Raw genomic sequence first — 14913 nt, 5'->3', positions numbered from 1 at the left:
CTGCCAGGAAGTTTCAATACAATAGGAGTTTCATAAACTTTTTACAGACTTTTAAAGGTGGAGCTGTGCCGGCCTGCGCCTCCGCCAGCATACCGGTTGGCGCTAGAAAAACATTACATAGCAGGCTCTTAACTAGGCGCCCTTATGACAAGAGAAGACCAAGACGCGCCCCTAGGCCACGCGTCAATACCGCCCCCTCGGTAGCGCCATTTAGGCAGCCGCCGCCGACCGAACCGTCAGCACCTCAGTACGTCTCATCGGGACTCAGGTCGCATTGCACCTCAATACGTCACACTGTACTCTAGTCTTCCACAGTGATAGTCATCGCCTCGCACCTTAGCTAGCTGGGAGGCAACGTTGGTCTTTGTATATATAGTTGTGATATGGATACGGACAAAATTCGAGAATTAGTACATGTTGTTGGATTGCATTTAACCACAGAACTTCAGACTGGACATAACTGAAGTCCCTGACGAGAATTATCGCACAATCAGCCTAACAGCTCACGCATACAAGTTGCTGACAAGAATAATATGCAGAAGAATGGAAAAGATAATTGAGGATGAGCTAGATGACAATTATTTTGGCCTTGTAAAGGCACGAGAGAGGCTATTCTGACGTTGCCGTTGATAATGGAAGCAAGACTAAAGAAAAAATCAAGACACGTTCGTAGGTTTTGTCGACCCATAAAAAGTATTCGACAATGTAAAATGGTGCAAGATGTTCGAAATTTTGAGAAAAATAGAGGTAAGCTATAGGGAGAGACGGGTAATATACAATATGTACAAAAGCCAAGAACGAATAATAAGAGTGGACCAACAATAACGAAGAGCTCGTATTAAAAAGGGTGTAAGACAGGGATGTAGTCTTTCACCCCTGTTATTCAATCTGTACATCGAAGAAGTAATGATGGAAATAAAAGAAAGCTCTATCGAAATTCAGGGTGAAAGGATATCAATGATACGTTTTGCTGATGACACTGCTACCCTCAGTGAAAGCGAAAAAGAATTGCATTATATGCTGAATGGAATGAACAATCTAATGAGTACAGAATATGGACTGAGAGTAAATCGAAGAAAGACGAAAGTAATGAGAAGTAGCAGAAATGAGAAAAGCGAGAAACTTAACATCACGTTTGATGGCCAGGAAGGAATTTCTGAGAATGTACACCTGGAGTACTGCATTGTATGGTAGTGAAACTTGGATTGTAGGTAAACCAGAACAGAAGAGAATCGAAGCATTTGAGATGTGGTGCTATAGCTGAATGTTGAAAATTAGGTGGACTGGTAAGGTAAGGAATTAGGAGGTTCTGCCGGCCGCGGTGGTCTCGCGGTTCTCAGCGCTCAGTCCGGAGCCGCGCAACTGCTACGGTCGCAGGTTCGAATCCTGCCTCGGGCATCGATGTGTGTGATGTCCTTAGGTTAGTTAGGTTTAAGTAGTTCTAAGTTCTAGGGGACTGATTACCACAGATGTTAAGTCCCATAGTGCTCAGAGCCATTTGAACCATTTAGGAAGTTCTAGGCAGATTCAGAGAGGAAAGGAATATGTGGAAAACAGACAGTGACAAGGAGAAGGGACAGAATGATACGACGTCAGTTAAGACACCAGGGAATAATGGTTCAAATCGCTCTGAGCACTATGGGACTGAACATCTTAGGTCATCAGTCCCCTAGAACTTAGAACTACTTAAACCTAACTAACCTAAGGACATCACACACATCCATGCCCGAGGCAGGATTCGAACCTGCGACCGTAGCAGTCCCGCGGTTCCGGACTGCAGCGCCTAGAACCGCACGGCCACCGAGGCCGGCACCAGGGAATAACTTGCATGGTACTAGAGAGAGCTGTAGAGGGTAAAAACTGTAGTGGAAGGCAGAGAGTGGAACACATCCAGTAGGTAATTGAGGACGTAGGTTTGCATGTGCTTCTCTGAGATGAAGAGCTTGGCACAGAAGAGGGACTCGTGGCGGGCCGCATGAAACCAGTCAGAAGACTGATGACCAAGAAAAAGTATATTTTAAACAGTTGTGTATTTTGCGTTGCAGTGATAGGAAACCGGCCACCCACCTATTATCCAGCCAGGAATCACAAAACATTACAATAGGGCACAGGCGTAACAGGAACAATGCTGTAATTACTCGTATTTATCCAAGTGGGGCATCCGACAAGACTTAAAAAAGGTATAGGTCTATCAGTCACCTTCCTGAATACCCAAAATCTCACTAGAATTATGCTCATCTGCGTAAAAGGAAGTACTATAGAATGTAAAGGAGCAAAAGAAGAATCCGGCTTAAGTAGCGGTCCGTTTGCAAGTCATGAACGACAGTACAAAATTGAATGGTAGCGCTCTGTCTGAAATTCATAGACTTTGATAATGGTTTTGATTCAAAATCATCAAAATCTATACTAACAACCCTTGCAAACCAAGTCGTTGGTTCAATCTATGTCAGTATTCTAAGCATACAAACGTCAGTGCTTCAGTTACACTTCATCACGACAGTGAGAAATTTTGAACTGAAAGAGAAGTCAGGTGGGGATATTCGGTACCACCAAAACTATTCTCATGCGTCGTAAAGGGAAGTTGTCAGGTCCTTAAACTGGGAAAAACGGAGACAGAATACACATTTGTAAAAACTGACTGGCAGTGTTTTAAGTAGGCTTGAAAATCAGATGAACTAATATATAACTAATATTTAGAAAATATAATAGGCAACTGCATAATGAAGCCATAGAAACAGATGATAAACTTTAACGTTTCAGACAGTTGAAGACCGTGACTGGATAGTTAAAAAATCAAATAAATTGAAGAAGAAACTTTCTTGTATGGTATGTATACCCATAAACCTCCAGTCTGTTTTAAAAAAGGAAACATTAGTATCAGCATGTGTTACCGGTTGTAAGTTACAACATCATTGGAGGACAGTCTCTCTTGTGTAGCTGGATTCATGATTTCCTTTTACAAACGTAGTAATTGGCAGCAAGACATGTAATGAAACCGAGGTGATATCTGAGATTATGTAGGTCCCCTGCTGTTCCTAACTATGTAAACGATTTTGGAGAGAATCTTCCCTAAAGTTATATTAGATTTTCTGAAGACGATGCTCTCATGTACCGTCTAATAAAGTCATCAGAAGACCAAAACGAACTGCAAACTGATTTAGAAAAGACATTTGGATGGTGCAAACAGTGGCAACTGGCCCTAAACAATAAAACTTGTGAGATCCTCCACAAAAGTACTAAAATTTCAGTTACACGATAAATCAAACAAATTTAAAGATTATCGATTCAAATAAATGCCTAGCGATTACAACTAGGGACAACTTAAATTGGAACCAACACGTATAAAATGTTGCGGAGAAGACGAACCAAAGACTGCGTTGTTCTGGCAGAACACTTGCAAGAAGCAACAGGTCTTAAAGCAATTGCCCGCACTAGGCGTATGCGTCCTCTTCCGCAGTGCTGCTGCGCGGTATAGAATCCTTATCATATGAGATTAGCAGATGACATCGAAACAGTTCAAATAAGGACAGCACGGTTTCTATCATCGCGAAATAGAGGAGAAAGAGTCACAAGTATGACGTGCCACTTTGGGAGGCGGTCACTAAAATAAAGGCATTTTTCTTTGCAGCAGGATCTCTTCACAAAATTATGGCCACAAACTGTTTCCTCTCAATGCCAAAACATTTGTTGATGCCTCCCTACATAAGGTGAAATGATCACTGTTATAAAATGAGAGAAACTGGAGCTCGCAAGCAAAGGTTTGGAGGTTCATTTTTTCCACTTGCTATTCGATAGTGGAACACTCGAGCAATGGTATGAAAATGGTTCTATAAACACCCTGCCAAACAAGTGTGAACTGAAGAGTAGTCATATGGACATAGAAGTGGATGAAGAATAATGAGATATGGACTTTGAAATGAGGAAACCTTGAGAGAGGACAAATTACTCTCTCAGCTATTTTTCATAAAGATTTTGTTACAACGTTACGCAACTTGTGCGAGACTCGAGAAAGTTAACGACCAGAGCAGCCGTTGATGGAGCCAGGTAGGGCGCTAAAAGCATGAGGTATTTTTATGATTGTTAGTTCAAATGGCTCTGAGCACTATGGGACTTAACATCTGTGGTCATCAGTCCCCTAGAACTTAGAACTACTTAAACCTAACTAACCTAAGGACATCACACACATCCATGCCCAAGGCATGATTCGAACCTGCGACCGTAGCAGTCGCGCGGTTCCGGACTGAGCGTATAGAAACGCTAGACCACCGCGGCCCGCTATGGTTGTTAGTTCGTAGAAACGGCATGTTTGGAAGTTGAAAGCAAGTGGCAGCGACCCCACACCTCAGTAAACCTTGCCAATCAGGCCCACAGCCGTATATGGCCGACAGAGTACCCACTAGTCGAGATGAGCCTCCAGCAGGACAATGCCCGCTAACCTGCAATGGACCGAAGGGACGTGTCTACACAGTGGAGTCATAAACCAGGCATTGTGGGCTGCGCCACGCTTAATAAAAATTTTCAGGTTTTCATGTTCGCCGAAACTGCAAATAGGCCTGTGACCCACTTCCATCAGCTGCCTTGATCGTAAAAGAAATTCTGGCATTTGGGAAACGTTTAGAGATAGAATCTTTAGTACACCTCATACCTAGGACTAACTTTCTTCAAGGCACAGGCAATCTGTAAGATTGTATCTGCTCGCTTGTTGCCATGGGAAGCGACACGACTTTGGAGAGAGTAAATTTCTATCCGCCTGCCTAATCGCTAGATCGTGAGATTGTGCATTTCTGTCGTCGCTGTGATCGATTCACGGGTGCCGCCTTACGTCTCATCTCTGCCTCATACATCCTACCAGCTGCAAGTTACATCGCTGCACGAAGCAAACAGGGTAACGTAGTTCTGCTCTGGCCTTGTCTGGGCGTGCAAATCCCAATCGCCACTTGCTCTCAGCTGCATCCATATAGACTTCTGTAGACCATCAGTCAAAGTCTGCTCAGCGTCAGAACAATTCAGATCGCGTCATACACATTTTCAGGGCCAAAGTACTTGACTCACTTTTTCCACCCAGTATCCCTGTACATTGTGCTCTTAAACCGCCTGTTAGTTGTTAATGATATTCTAATATAACTTATATATCTTTAATTATGTCTGCCTTAGTTTCTTTTTGGGAAAAATAAATGTTGTCAATAAGCTACATTTTGCTTACCTTCTCAATCAAATGGTTCAAATGGCTCTGAGCACTATGGGACCTAACATCTGAGGTCATCAGTCCCCTAGAACTTAGAACTACTTAAACCTAACTAACCTAAGGATATCACACACATCCATGCCCGAGGCAGGATTCGAACCTGCGACCGTAGCGGTCGCGCGGTTCCAGACCCTTCTCAATCAGATCAGCACTTTTACATAGTCATCCCAAGGGTGATCTTTCTTTGTGTACGACCCTACCAGAATAACTTCCATTGTGTACGACTTTGCCACCATAACTTTCATTTTGGCGTCCCCTGGCAGGATACGTTTCATTTTGGCGTCCCCTGCCGTGATAACCTTACATTTTGGCGTCCCCTTCCAGGATAACTTACATCGTAGCGACCCTGCCAAGATACCTTTCATTTTAGCGTTCCCTGCCATGATAACCTTACATTTTAGCGTCCCAAACCAAGATAATTTACAACCTCTCTGAAACTGATAGCTATTCAGCGAGAAATATAGATCATGCTGGGATTTACTGGGAGAGACATGGAAAGAAACCAGTGGATCAGGGAAAAGACTGGAGTAGAAGGCATAATTACGACTGTAGTTGAAACAAACTCGTCATTGTGGGCTGGTTGTGTAAGTAGACGAATTGATGATAAATGAACCAAGGATTTTCTTTACTGGACTTCCAAGACATACAATGACTTAATGGAAGGAGTCAGACAGCGTGCAGAGCAACATAGATACTTTTGTCTCGAAAAGTCTGAAGAATGTCTTTATTCAGCAGTTGGTTCTGAAACGGCTCATGATATACATGTATATCATATTGCTGCTGTGGTAGCAATACTGTGTCCTATCTTACTTGTGTGTGTGTTTGTATGTGTGTGTGTGTGTGTGTGTGTGTGTGTGTGTGTGTGTGTGTGTGTGTGTCTGTCTGTGTCTACGTGTGGTTTGTGGGCTTTCAACGATGATTTTATCAGCGCCCATAACAAAATAAGTAGAAATGAATGTGCTTAAATCATCTGAACTCTTAAGAAGAAGTAAGAGTCAATCTTACCCATAAAATACCTCTCACTCTCACCATCACCTTCATCCGCACATTCACACTATCTCATTTCGTTAAAAGTGTCTTAAATTTGATCAAATGTTCCATACCCTCTATTAAACTGAGAGGCACCCACATGACTTGCTCATACTGTGCCATCAAGCAGTCAGGCTTGCAAGATGAGTGGTCTGCCAAGCGAGTGGATTCATTCTTATTTATCGAGTAACATGAACTCTCGTACTCACAATTAAGTTACAAGATACCCTCCTATATGATTAATACGCAACGGAAACACGCATTTGACTATCAGTAATTTACAGAACTCTGACTGTACACTACTCACTGGCAATACCACATTTTCTTTCTATTTTTATTTAACGGCTTTTGTCAACATGTAGCCACCGCACTGAATATGAATGGCGCACACATTATAAATTCGAGACATTATGACAACATACAATTCGAAGGAAAAGTCCACCAATCTTTTTCTTTTCACTATCTTATTTATTCCGATAAATTCTATAACCTAAACACACAAATTCTATAACCTACAACAATAACACATGAGAAATTCCGCCCAGTGGGCATGGCTTTACATTGGTGAATCTCTATATTATGGTCTCGTAATTATTTAACGCTACAGTGTACTTTCTGGATAGGATGGTGGATCTTTTATTATTTCTCACACTTCGACTCTCACAATCTTCATCACGAAACTATCCTCCAGACCGAGCAGTACAGAAGGAACAAGCATAACCCACTAATCTTTTGAAACTACCTTGCTACTCTCCCATGCAAACCACACATACCCAAATTACATGACAGACACCACACTACGACATGAAATACAAAACACTAAATAGTCACAACATTATCACTTTCAGCTTTCCCACTTCAATTAGTATTTATCCCAGTTTCACACGACACTGCCCCACTTTGTAATTCTACTTTCCTACTATGAACTCTGGAGATATTTGCACGTCTTCCTGTGCAATGCAAGCCAAGTGGCGTTGCTGGATAGACGGCCGACTCACCTTGCTTCTCTCTCAGAGTTTGAATCTAGCGTCACACGGAATCATATCACGCAAAGTAATATTGAGAATGTATTCATCACACACGCGAGTCCTCAACTGATACCATGGACGAGTACTTCTCTTTATCTTTTGTCTCATACACAGTTTGAGACTCACACAGTACTCACCACGTGGAAGTACTCGTCTCTAATTTCAAGTCCTGCACACGCCATTTCTTAAATATTTCAACTTATGGTACACACGCTATTTCTTAAATATTTCAACTTATTGTACACACGCTAGTAATTCAGCTTAACTTAAGCACACGGAAGTATTTCAACTTATTGCTACACGTAGTTTCATTGTGACTGTTGGTCACTTCCGAAGATTACTACCATCCCATTAATATTACCTGCCTGACATTTAATTCTCCCCACAAAAGTTCCTGAAATAGAGAAATTATTATTTCAAACTACTCTTAAATATTCCACATGCATACCATGTCTCCACTCTTTTGTCTTTACGGAGCACAACTAAAACAGGTCTTAACAGCACAAGATCCAGCGGCAGAGTGCTGAAACATGGCCGTTCTTCAGGTCCTCTCGCACCTCTGTCGAGGTGGGGGAAGACCATGCTACCGTATTGGTCAGCCACATTTCAGGCGCTCAAAGCTCAGGTAAATTTCATCTCTTTGGTCCCACCAAAGGTGGCCAAAGGATCGTCTCAAAGATGATCATACACTCCTGGAAATGGAAAAAAGAACGCATTGACACCGGTGTGTCAGACCCACCATACTTGCCCCGGACACTGCGAGAGGGCTGTACAAGCAATGATCACACGCACGGCACAGCGGACACACCAGGAACCGCGGTGTTGGCCGTCGAATGGTGCTAGCTGCGCAGCATTTGTGCACCGCCGCCGTCAGTGTCAGCCAGTTTGCCGTGGCATACGGAGCTCCATCGCAGTCTTTAACACTGGTAGCATGCCGCGACAGCGTGGACGTGAACCGTATGTGCAGTTGACGGACTTTGAGCGAGGGCGTATAGTGGGCATGCGGGAGGCCGGGTGGACGTACCGCCGAATTGCTCAACACGTGGGGCGTGAGGTCTCCACAGTACATCGATGTTGTCGCCAGTGGTCGGCGGAAGGTGCACGTGCCCGTCGACCTGGGACCGGACCGCAGCAACGCACGGATGCACGCCAAGACCGTAGGATCCTACGCAATGCCGTAGGGGACCGCACCGCCACTTCCCAGCAAATTAGGGACACTGTTGCTCCTGGGGTATCGGCGAGGACTATTCGCAACCGTCTCCATGAAGCTGGGCTACGGTCTCGCACACCGTTAGGCCCAACATCGTGCAGCCCGCCTCCAGTGGTGTCGCGACAGGCGTGAATGGAGGGACGAATGGAGACGTGTCGTCTTCAGCGATGAGAGTCACTTCTGCCTTGGTGCCAATGGTGGTCGTATGCGTGTGGGGAGCGATCTCCTACACTGGCCGTACACCACTGGTGATCGTCGAGGGGACACTGAATAGTGCACGGTACATCCAAACCGTCATCGAACCCATCGTTCTACCATTCCTAGACCGGCAAGGGAACTTGCTGTTCCAACAGGACAATGCACGTCCGCAAGTATCCCGTGCCACCCAATGTGCTCTAGAAGGTGTAAGTCAACTACCCTGACCAGCAAGATCTCCGGATCTGTCCCCCATTGAGCATGTTTGGGACTGGATGAAGCGTCGTCTCACGCGGTCTGCACATCCAGCACGAACGCTGGTTCAACTGAGGCGCCAGGTGGAAATGGCATGGCCAGCCGTTCCACAGGACTACATCCAGCATCTCTACGATCGTCTCCATGGGAGAATAGCAGCCTGCATTGCTGCGAAAGGTGGATATACACTGTACTAGCGCCGACATTGTGCATGCTCTGTTGCCTGTGTCTATGTGCCTGTGGTTCTGTCAGTGTGATCATGTGATGTATCTGACCCCAGGAATGTGTCAATAAAGTTTCCCCTTCCTGGGACAATGAATTCACGGTGTTCTTATTTCAATTTCCAGGAGTGTATGTTCACATTCACTATCTGCGGTTAGCAGACGACCATACATTCATTCATTTCGCAGATCTCACCAAACTGGATGTAGGAATTTATTTTGTGGGAGTGCACATGTGATCAATTAAATAAATAAATTGTCATTCTTTCCCACACTGGTATCCGGCTTCGCTGTATTAAATGAAATTGAGTTATCTTACAAAAAAAATGTGTTGTTCTGGCAAAAATACTGAAGTATGTTGTACCTAATTTCAATGTCGGGCGGTACTGTACCCTTTCACCACCGGCTACCCATGCAGAAAAAAATGGCTCGGTACTATCCTTGCAATGCGAGGGTAGTTCCGAACATTTTTTTAAGAAAACTATATTAGAACAAACGTAGCAAGTCATCAAAATAACCAGGAGGAGACCTTAGTCACTGGTGACCTCAAATAGACGACCAAATGCCGTTACTTTACCAAATTATTGACACAGTTGTTACATTATTGTACTCTCCACAATCCGGAGTAACGTACACATATAAATTTACATCAATCCAAATGACAAATAAAACATTACATCATACAAAAAATAAAAAATAATGGTGAGATAAAAATTTGCTTAGTTACCGGGATCTCCGTTATTTTTAGGAGTAATCCAAACTTCACTAATTCTATGACAAATAAGAAAAATACTAATGGTACTCATGAAATTTTAAATAGCTCACTGTCCAAACACAGAACAAGTAATCTGACATTCATAAATTACGTTGTAAAAACCTTTACACAGCAAAGTCTAAATACAAAACAAAATCAACAAAAGAAAAAAATTGCGTACACTAGTTACATGTAGAATGTCAGGCTCCATACCATTACTCTAAAATATACATCAAACCTACAGAGAAATAAAACTGAGAAGAAAAACATTGAAATATACCACAAGTTACATATTGGTTACGTAATATAGTTCGTCTAAGACATCATGTCATACCTCATTAACTATCATCACCTAAGCAATTGCCACCACTACTCGAATGTGAGTTTAACCTTAACCTTGTCCACCAGTACAAATACCTGCTGCTGAGCCAGGCAGTCTATCAACTTTGATCAATACACGCAGTAAATAGTTTAGCAATAAGTGCTTGAATCGACCAGTAGCTCTCGTATCTTACTCTACTGCTCATTTCTCTGTTGTTACACATTTGGACGACAAGAACTTGCATTTCGACTAGCCTTCGTTACACTTTAATGTGAAATATCACTACTGTAATAATGTAAATAAGTGGCTTCAGTCAACACACCAACAAAATTATTACTGTCCACGACATCAAAATACATCAGTTAATTCCGATATTTGTTGTGCAATGCAAACTCTTGTCCCCTGTGACAAACTTACTGACCATTGCAACAAGAGCCGCTACGTTAGTATTACGCCACTGGCTAATAATTAAAGCATCATTGTACCAAATATTCTAATAAACATGCTACGTGAACTTGATAACCCAGAACAAACGAAAAAGAAAACACTAACTATTCTAAACACAACTGTTAATGAAATGCCATTACACTTGCTGTCCCTTCAGGAATGAAACATATAAAAAAAAGCATTTACACAATTACAAATACATTATTCCCTATCTTGTGAGTCACACGGAAACATTTCATTCTGTGATTTTCTTGGGGTCAAAAAGTTGCTGATAGTTTTCCTAGAACCACTGTCTCGGTGTCAAAGCTCTCCCATGGTTACCCGGACAAAAGTCTTTAAGTCACTCAAATCGGCATTTTGAACACGCACTGAACAGTAAACAGTAAACTGTATCTCACATTAAACACAAATGTCATAGTCACTCTCAGAGTACCATCCACACGAATCTGGTCGTCCAAAAATGGCCCTACAACTACTATTACCCACGGTTCTGTCCTTTCAGTTCATGGTGTAGTTAAAAGTCGTAAGTTCCAATAAACAGCATTTATTCCCACTCCAATTAAAGAAATGTCTCCTACTACAAATGCAAATGTCAATGTCCCACTTTAGTTTCTTGCGTTCATACAATAATTAGTCACCAAACGACAACTGTCCTCTTTAAGTGTACCAAGCGTCCCACATGCAATTCACAAAGCACACTTAACAAGTCACTGCCAAAAGTTTATGGATCCAACCGTTCAGTGGTCAAGACAAAACAAAACGATCGTCCTGTCTGCTAAAGACAAAATCTTTTCCACCACTCACAACGTGAAAACACCAGCCCTTCACTTTCCACCTTATGGAGACATACGAGCAGTCATCTTGCTTCACGGCTCCACAGTCCAGTACTAGTTAATAGTTGCTGGTAACAAATGCCCGCCGGACTCTGCCCCGCGTCGTTCATTCTGCCGTGGCGCCGCCGCGCGCGCCGTTAAGCAGAAGAAACCACCCGCTGTTGCCTCCGCGGGATACTTTCCCCAGTCGTAAGGGTGGAGGAACTTATGAATGGCAGTGGTACGTGCGTGTCGCCCCAAGCCGTTGACCTGCTGTAGCGGGCGCGTGGAGTGTACCCCGACCGACTGTGGAGTGGGGAGCGCCGCGGCTCTGTCGCCTCTCCCATGGCGACGTTAGCTTGGCCTCCTTCATTTTTATTTAGGTACGGGTGCGTTCTGTGTAGCCCCTCAGCGCTACGACACCCAATCAGTCAGACCCTTCCGTGCATCTCGCAACATTACAGACAAAAGGATATTCTTACAGTATTTAAATACTCATTGATTACATGTATGATCTATTAGATACATTGGTAATAAAAGAATCTTTCTTCTAAAAAACATAGTCATACACCCTAGTTTTCTACACATCGACATTTATCCCTTTTCTATATACAGCCCACACTTGTGCTATTGATTGTACCTGTCGTCCCTCATACAAAACACAAAAGTGTAAAAAAAAAAAGGAATAAGAAGCAATCTATACAGCTCATAATTACAATATCAAATAGTAATATTTAGATTAAAGTTCAGTCTTGATCACGTTATGTCTGTTTTAATGAGTAACCGGTTTCGGTTTTTTCTATAAAACCATCTTCAGACCTGTGAATAAATTTTAAGAAATACTAGATACCAATCTTTAAATGAATGAAAAAGACTAATGATGTCAAAATTTTTAACAAAATAAAATAAAATTAGTTATACCCATTGGCTCCTTTGGGCTGGTAGGTGGAGCTCTCCTTGATGCTGTGCAGTCAACTGTTGGTTATGAGTGCTGAGCACGAGCTTAAATATGCAGAGGCTCCGCCTACTTCCTGTCACACTACTTCATAACTACCAATCAGCGTTCATAATATGACGCCATCGTCAAAGTATAAAAGTAGGAAATACACTAATAACATAAAATTGATTCATTTAAATATCTGATTAACAGATAGTAGTTGTGTCTACAGCTTATTTATATTTTGAATAAAAACAGTGAATTACGATGTGTGATAGCTGTGCCCTCTATGGACAACCTTAATACTATTACAGTGCCAGTTACATCAAAGATGTAAAATCCTTGGCGTTGTGGTATATATCGATTATACCAAGTCGCCTACATCACAATTGCATCTTTGTTGGATGCTGCAGAATCGTCTTGTTTTAACTGTGGTTTTTATGGCAATGTTCTTTATAGCATTAAGTTAGCAGCCAATAGTATGTTCCACATTATGTATATCTGATTAACTGATGAGACTGCTGATGCAGCATATTTTACATACATTGCTTTTGCCATGGGTAAAACTAATCTTATATTTTTTTAAAAACAAAAGAGTAGATGCCTTTATTATAAAATTTCATCAAAAAGGTCGTAATAATATTTTTCGCGAAAATCTAATTGTTCATTGAGCAGCATTGATGATTTGGTTTTCAAGTGAGCATATATCTCGATTTCTTCTAGGATATTCATAAGTAAGCCTTTATTTGCATAATGAAGAACTTGTAAATTCTGTTGTACTGTCCCCTCAGCATGATTATTGAATGTTATATGATGACCAAAAACAGACTTTGTTCGTGAGGTACCTGACGTATGTTCTTTGTACCTTACTGCAAAATTTCGACCTGTTTGGCCGATATATATTTTCTCACAGTCTCTACATTGGATCTTGTACACTCCTGATCTGGTAGATTTTCCATTATCTTTATTTACGGTATGTCTTAATTTTTGTTGTAAAGTATTGTCAGTTGTAAATGCTATTGTTATTCCAGAATTTTTGAATAAGTTAGTGATTCTATCTGATATGTTTCCCATATATGTCATCTTCATATATTTTGGATTACTTATTAGTGGAGTACTTTGTGATTGTTGTACTTTATTAAAAATGATATCTACCTGTCATGTGTCGAAAGAGTTGGTTTTTGCAATTTGTTTTAAGATGGTCATTTCCTTTTTGATCTCGTTAGCTTCTAACGGTAATTTTAGTATTCGGTGTATCATAGACTTAAAAAATGCTTTTTTATACTTGTCAGGATGACATGATGTAGCATTAATAATAACATCAGTGGTTGTAGGTTTCCTGTATATGGTGAATAAATGTTTCCCGTTGTTATTAGTTATAGTGAGATCTAGGTAGTTAATAGATTTTCGATTTTCATGCTCAACTGTAAATTGTAACTTTGGATGCATAGAGTTTAATTTTATAGCAAGTTTCTCAATTTCGTCTTTTGAACCATTATAAAGTAATAATGTATCGTCTACATATCGCTTGTAATATATGATTTTACTTGCGATATCAGGGTTATTTTTCAGGAATTGCGTCTCAATGTGGTTTACGAAAATGTCTGCTACTGTCCCAGCCAAAGAATTTCCCATTGCTAAGCCATCTTTCTGACAATAGATTTTAGTATTAAACGAGAAATAATTGTAATCTAAAGTGCATTCAAGTAGTTCTATAAGTTCGATTATTTCGTCTTTAGTCATATTTTTGTATTGTATTAAGTTATCCCTAATTATATTAATCGTCTCAGTAATTGGTATATTTGTATATAAATTTTTAATATCTAATGAGGCGAAATTTGCACTAGTTGGAATGTCTATATTGTGGATTTGTTGTGTTAGTTCATAACTGTTTTTGATACTGAAGTTGCTGTCATATGTATAGAATGCTTTCAAAATTTTATTAAGTTTCATATTTAGTTTATATGAAGGACTACTTCTGTAGTTGACAATAGGTCGTATAGATTTCTCTTTTTTATGCAGTTTAATCTGTGATCTTAATTTAGGTATTTGGGGATTCATATTTTTCGTCATATTTTTTTCCTCAGGGGTCAAGAGGTGATTATTTTCATCGACTAGTTTCTTAATCTTTAATTGGAACTTTGGAGTGGGGTCTTTAGTTACTTCAACAATCCCATTTTCATTAAAAAATGAGAGTGTTTTAAATATATAATCGTCTTCTTTAATAATTACAAGGGTATTTCCTTTATCGGCCTTTACCACAATTGCTTTCTCTGCTAGCAGTTTATTATTGATATTTTTAAGTGTTTTATCTTCAGTTTTTCTATGTAGTTTATTTTTCTCTTTTAAAATTAAGTCCTTCGTTTTTAGGGCTATCTTACATGCTTCAGGTTTATTTATTTTTGATATTTTGCTTGTTGCTATAACATCAGCAATTATGTGTTTAACGTTGGTATTA

This window comes from Schistocerca nitens, chromosome 9 (assembly GCF_023898315.1).
Source record: "Schistocerca nitens isolate TAMUIC-IGC-003100 chromosome 9, iqSchNite1.1, whole genome shotgun sequence".
Lineage (NCBI taxonomy): Eukaryota > Metazoa > Arthropoda > Insecta > Orthoptera > Acrididae > Schistocerca > Schistocerca nitens.
The sequence above is the reverse complement of the archived record's forward strand: the minus strand, read 5'-3'. Positions refer to the sequence as shown.